The following is a 7,000-nucleotide window of genomic DNA, read 5'->3' on the forward strand; positions in this document are numbered from 1 at the left end:
TGAACTGCAGGCCCCGACGACCTTGGCCCACCACATCTCTGCTCTCAGCTTCCCTATCTGGCAAATGGGGATGATACACTCGACCCAGGCCAATCATGACATTTAAACAATGTACGTAATCTCTAGCACTCTGCGCTCCATATATACCTGTTCCTGTCCTTCAAGGCATCCTATATAATAAAAGGCTAATATGCAAATTGACCAAACAGCCAGTTGCTATGATGTGCACTGACCATCAGGGGGCAGATGCTTAATGCAGGAGCTGCCCCTAGTGGTCAGTGCACTCCCACAGGGGGAGCGCTGTTCAGCCAGAAGCCAGGTTCACAGCTGGCGAGTGCAGCAGCTGCGGTGGGAGAGCGGCAGTGCTAAGGATGTCCGACATCCCCCGAGGGTTCCCAGACTGCGAGAGGGCACAGGCTGGGCTGAGGAATCTCCTCACCCCAAATGCATGAATTTCATGCACTGGGCCTCTAGTTACAAGATAAGGGTCCAGAGAACAGGCTCTGAGGTAGACACATCATGAATGTGAAACCAGCTGTACTCTTTCTGCTCAGGGACTTGGGCAAATCACTCAATCTCTAAGCTTCTGCATGCTCATCTATACAACCATAAAGGAAGGGAAAATGCTGCCTGTCCCTACAGGATTGCTGTAAGAATCCAATGAAATAAAGCATATTAAGCACTTCAAATGCCTTCCCACACCCCAACCCTCAGCCCTTCAGCTACAATATTCTGCAGCTGTCCATAGCATTACAAAGCTTTCCAGAATGTTCTGAGATTTTTCTCAGTACTCTTAGCTCAAAAAAGTTCCATGGGGTTGGTTCAATATGGTGGTGTCAGAATTGTCACTTTGATAGGATTGGACCCATTAAGCCTGAAAACTAGCCTTCCATTGCCCTGGGGGACTGGCACCCAAGATGGTAGTCTGTGTGCCCAGCACAGACAGCAAGCAGAGCCCCGGGAGGCCCCCAGCCGAAGCAGTGTTGCCCCCAACCCTTAGCAGGTCAATTTATTGCCCTAACTGCCTTTTCAGCCCCTGGTGAGTCTTGGTATGAAGCACAAGAAATTGGAAGGGAGCTGCTAATTTAAATGAATAGCTTTGGCAGAAGATGCCCCTGAAGGGCTCTGAGAGAGATAATGAAGGCTCCTGTTTAGAGTTGGAGTCCGGATGGTTGTTTGTGGTGCTCTGGGGCCAAGCGTTGCTATAGCAACAAATGACTTAGAACAGACTGCTTCAGTTTACATAACAGGGATTACTTGGGCACTTGCTGGAAGGGTTCACAAAAGAACTCTTTTCTCCCCTTTTCTTAAGCCTAAGGATATTTGAAGGAACGATCCTTTGTCAAAAGCTATATGGTGGTGGTTGGTGGGGGGGTGGGGGGAGATAGGAGAGCTTCGTGCATAAATGTTATATTACAGGTGATCACGGGTGATTATTTGCTGTTGTTCTTTTTTGGGTGCTTTTCTTGAGTCTTCCATGGTGGTTTTGGCTTTGTAACCAGGAAAATTTTATGTTAAAAATAATAAATTGAATATGATAAGATTTAAGCCTGGAAATGTTAGAAAGTGCAAGAGCAACACTTGAGACGACGTTTGCAACCTCAAAGAAGGTTGGGCCTGGGCCTGTTGAAGGAATGGCCCATCGGGGCTTTGCAATACCGCTGTCCCTGGCATTTCCTGGCTTTGACCATGGGCAAGCACCCCAGGGTGAGTGAGTGAGTGACACCTGGCTGGTTGCCATCTGGCTGGGGAGAGCATCTGAACCTGGTCTGTCCTGGGGATGAGGTCAGGGAGCCCTGCCGCTGCCCACTCCCTCATCTCATCACCGCGTCATTCTGCAGCACATCTGGGGTGAGTCTCCCAAGCGCAAGACCAGGCTTCTCCATGGAAAGTAGCCATCGGCAACAACAGAACGAGTGGTTAACGTGGGATGTGAAGGTTTCTCCCGGGGAGCTCATGACTTTGGAGGCAATAAGATTTGAGAGATGGCCCCATGCTGTGCAAATATTTACTTTTGTATCCTGAATTTGATCACTCATGAAGGTCTTGATAGGGGCAGAAGTAGAATGTTGGGGAGCAGCTATAATTGTAAGAACTATTAGTCATGCTCTGTTAACCATGATTATTTAGTTCTGATTAAAGAAGGCACATTTTAACCTGGCTGGCGTTGCACGTGGGACCTGGGAGCTCACCTGGAGATGCAGCCCATCCTCCCCATCCGGGAGCTGCCTATTAGCACAGAGAGATTAACGGCCTTGTTGCAAAAACTAGAATCCACCAGCCCTTTGAAGGTCCCCCTTTGCATATCCACAGGCCATTGCAAATCTCCACCCTGCATTACCTGGAAAGTGCCCATTTGGTATAGCTTTTGCCTACTTACCCATGTCATCTTTGTCCTTCTACCCAATGTAAGCAGCTGGCTTATGGCAGGGGGCAGAGCACATTTTTGTGGGTGACCTGCTGCTCTCCCATGCCGCTGGCAGGATTGGAATAAATGCGCATATGATTCTGTCTCTGATGAATTGGCTCAAGTATGGCGGGGCCTTGACTTACGAGTTTAATTCGTTCCTAGACCCAGCTCATTAAGGAGCTCGTTAACTCAAATTACTCTATCAACTCAATGCAAAAAATCGGCCTAGAGACAGCTGGTATCTCAAAAAGCTCGTTAGTCGGGACACTCATAAGTCAAGGCCCCATTGTAGTGACAGGCAGCGCAGACCCCTTGATTGTCCGGTTACAGACTGAGGATCTATTTCTCTAAGATGCTTCTTTCCAGTGATCTGTATATTTGTCAGCATGCATCTTATGGAGCTCCTCTGTATACGAGGCATTTGTTTTAAGGCTCTCATAGTTGTGCAGTAAATACTTAACACATTGCGGGCGGATCACGGGCATTCTCATGTTTTCGTGTTACACAGTGTTTAACATAAATCTTAAAGGCACGCCTTAACATTAAATACCCATTGCATTTTGAAGTTATTTATTACATGTTCTTACAAGCTAATATCTTTTTAAAGTATGGCACTTTGTAAAACATTTTTTGTACTCGTTCAATAGAAACTTACCTGGCCACTGGGTAGAGCTAACAATGAAACTACTGGTGCGCAATGTGTGAAGCAGCTATCATACGGCATACTATGTTCATGAACAATGTAATGGTAAAGGGTAACAGAATGTGCCATCCGAAAATATGCCTTTTTGGCACAAGAATCATTTTGAGCTGATTATTTTTTGAGCAGCTGTGGACACAGAAGGAGCCATGAAAACAGAGCGGAGGTTACCCTTTTGTAGGGACATTTACATACAGAACGGAAGTCTCCATTTGTAAGCATCTCTGTCTCTGTATCCGGAAGAGGCATGCCTTCAATCTGCACAGCAAACCTGTCCTTGTTTACTGTGCTTTCCTGTCACCCCCTTAACTGGCCTCCTCTCACCTCAACTCCCCAACATCTTTCTTTTGTCCTCAGTTTAGCGGAAGGTGGTATTTAAGCAGGTGGCTCGGGCCATCTTGGGGGTTGACTCTGTTCCTTGGGTATCTCCCATGTATACATGAAGTGCACATGTTGTGAAAAACAAGACAACAGGTCCAAAATGGAGTCACTTATGCTAAGCCTCATGTCACCTAATCAAGACTTAATTACAGTTTGGCTATCCCAGAAGTGTAATCTTAAACCAGCCAGGAATCACCTGATCCTGATCAGCACTAGCTGGGTGATCTGCCTGGCAGACCCCCTGCCAACCCCTAAAGCAAAGTAACTCTGCAATAACCAGCCCCTCCCCCGCTTCCAGCACGGCTTCCTTGTTCCCGGTTCTGCCTGTGGGTCTTTCACGTTGCACAGCTCCTCAGAGCTCCTTTCTGTCCCTAGATTGGATGCTGCTGACTCATGAATCATTGAATACAGCCAACAAAATCTCTAAAATGTATTCAGTTTTATTTCTTAACAACGTTAATAGACTTCTGGTTTTTCTTCTGTTATCTGTCTCTGATCACTGGGATCTCGGCCAATCGTTTAGAAGAATAGAGGGGAAATTGTTTCCCCTCCTCTCCTGGCTAAAAACCACGGGTTCTGTTCAGATTTGCATCTGAATCCAATTCTGCAAACAACCAGCTGTGTGCCCGTGAGCCATGTGTAATCAAAGCGAGCAGTGCAGTCCATGCCCATGTGACCCCAGAGTCCTGGGCTCCTTACTGCAAACGGATGGACTGGAATGGAGGGGCTTGGTGTTTTGTGGGGCGTCCTCAGACGCTTCTGCTCCGTCTGGGCATCTGTCTGGCTCGGGTGTGGTTCAGACTGCGCAGAGTTCTCCCCACAGCCCCTGCGCCCCAGAACCCAGGCTTCGGGACACTGTTTGCTGAGGGTCTCCTTCCTGTCTCCTCTTTAATTTTGTCGGAGCCATGAATGGAGCAGGAAGCAGATCCCATGTATGAATTCCATTCCTACTCCGCACTAATAATAATAATAATAATAATCAACTCTGCTGAAAGCTGCCTTAGGGAACATCTGCCAGCTACTCAGGGACCCTCAGGGAGACAACTTCCCCTTTCCTTTCTCCAAAGTAAACCCACAGGAGGAGGAGCTGTAAGTGACAGGAATGTTGAGACCACAAAGAAATTCCCACCCCACCCACAGCCGTGGCCAGCCACATCCCATTGACCCCTTTTCTACCCAAACAGGGAACTGATACGTGAATGTGCCAGGCCCTTTGCACAGATAAGCAGATGGAATCTCCACATCAGCCTTTTTGGGTAAAAATGTAAATTATCCTCGTTTTACAGCTGAGGGCACTGACTAGTCAGGGAGAATAGGTAACTCTGAGATTTAAATCCAGAGCCATGGGATCCCAAAGCCTGCAACTACTAGAAACTTCTAGATCCTTTTGGAAAGCAGTCCAGCAAAAATTCCCAAACTGTGGTCCTGGGGAAGGGAGAGTGAGGCCAGTGAGACTGTTGTTGAACACAGACTGCCCTGCAGCCGGCTCCCGCTGTAGAGGACTCGGGGAAGTTTCTTATTCACGGAACACACGTTCCCTGGCTCCCACTCTGAGGCGGCACCCGACTCAGTATGGACAACAGGGGCAGATACGGCCCAGACCTCAACAGCCACCAGCATTCCCCTCTCCCACCTGCTTAAGAGCACCTAGTGGCTTCCCACAGGGGTCAGGAGACAACAGTAGCCTCAACACGGGCTCCTTGGCCCTGCCATGCCCCCTCCCCAGCCTCCTCTTGCCCTGGGCTCCTCCTCGCTCCCTGCAGTCCAGCCTGGCTGGACATCCTTTCAAGCCTCCCACCTGCCAGGCTATCCCTGACACAGGGCCTTTGAACACGCTGTTCCCTCTGCCTGGAAGGCTCTTCTCTCCTGATCTCAACAGGAAGTCCCTTCCTCAGGGAAGCCCTCCCTAAAACTTGTCCCGCCAAGTCACATGCCCTGCCGTGACATATCTCCGTCCTGGACACTGCCTCATCAATCTGTCACTTAACATGTATCTGTGCCACTTATGGGCTCCTGTCCACCTCCTTCCCCAGACTGTGAGCTCCCTGACAGCAAGAGGCCCGTCGGATGGGCTCCCCACTATCTGCCGTAGACACAGTGACTGACAGAAGGGAAAATCCAGAAAGATTGGTTGCATGAATAAATGCAGGCACTCAGTCCGTTTAAGAACTGTGAGTTCCATTTCCTTCGCCTGGGGCTTCTTACAAATGCAAAACTCAAAAAATTTGCTTTTGTTTTGTGGTTGTTCCAATGAAATCAATGATTTGTCAGGGTCCTCCACGGTGCAGACTTTTGGAAGCTTGCCCTATGTGAGAAATGGCCGGCAGAGGGCACCCCAAGAGCAAGTATTGAAGTCAGGTCAGCAAAAATGGGAGCTGCTTGGAGACCGCAGGCCTGTCCCCACATCTGTCTGTCTCCGAGCCACGCAGAGAGAATACCGCCAGCAGACTGCATAATGCAGCGAGGCTCTGGCCCGCCAAGCGCAGGGATTCACAGGGCAGGAGCTCAGAGCCCCTGCGTAGGTGACTTTACCACAAATGCACTGCTTGCTCCTTGATTCGTCCATTTTACGCTGAAGAGTTTGTAATCAAGAGCTCGCACTGTTGGGGAGAATCATGCATCGTGTCGGGGAGATCTGTGTTCTTTGGGGGCCACTTTCCACTTGCCAGTCAGTAGTTTTACTTCCATTTTAATTTCAGAGCATCTGCCCCTCAGCAATTCCAAGCCTGTGCTTCGGAATTCATGGCTCTGCTGCGTGTTTGCGCTGGCTTGTAATTGACAAATTTAAATTCTGGTCATATTTCACTTATTACACAGACCCGGGGAAAAGTCCTGGGTGAAAACCTAATTACAGAGAAAGTGCCACGAGGTAATTGCTGTGGAAGAACTCCTGCAGGGGCAGGGCCGAATATTCCATCCGCCCGTAAAATGATTATGCTGACAAGATTCTGAAAAATAATAAAATCTGTTTAATAAAAAAGCAGCAAAATATCTGTGTTTTTACACACAAAGTATTAAAACATCCTTCATTTTGGACAGATCCTGAGTCATTTGATTTTTATTCAAATGATGATTTTTTTTTTAAATCGGGGACCAGAGTTTCCTAATCTGGCCCACAAGGCACAAGGCTGCGTTGAAGCTTGCAGGCTTGTCGCGGCTTCTAGAACAGCTGTAAGTCTGCATTCTGCTTAGACAGCATGGGGCAGGCGGTCCCTCCTTCGGGGGCTTGGAAGCCAGGAAGGTGTTGCTTCTGCTGTCCGGGCTTTGCTGAGATGCCAGCAGAGTGGCAGGCGCTCATACACCTCGGTTCCTGTGGCTCTCCGGGATGCCACCACAACAAGCCAGCTCATCCAGTCATAAGGTTTAGTGAGCACATACTATGCGCACATGAAAAGGCTAGGAAACGGAAGACATAAAGACCTAAGTTAGGAAGAACTTGACGCTGGGATGTCCATCTCCTTCCTCCCACCTCCAAGAATCAAGTGGACATTAAGTGTGTTTGCTGCTGT

Source organism: Myotis davidii, unplaced genomic scaffold (genome assembly GCF_000327345.1).
Source record: "Myotis davidii unplaced genomic scaffold, ASM32734v1 scaffold399, whole genome shotgun sequence".
Lineage (NCBI taxonomy): Eukaryota > Metazoa > Chordata > Mammalia > Chiroptera > Vespertilionidae > Myotis > Myotis davidii.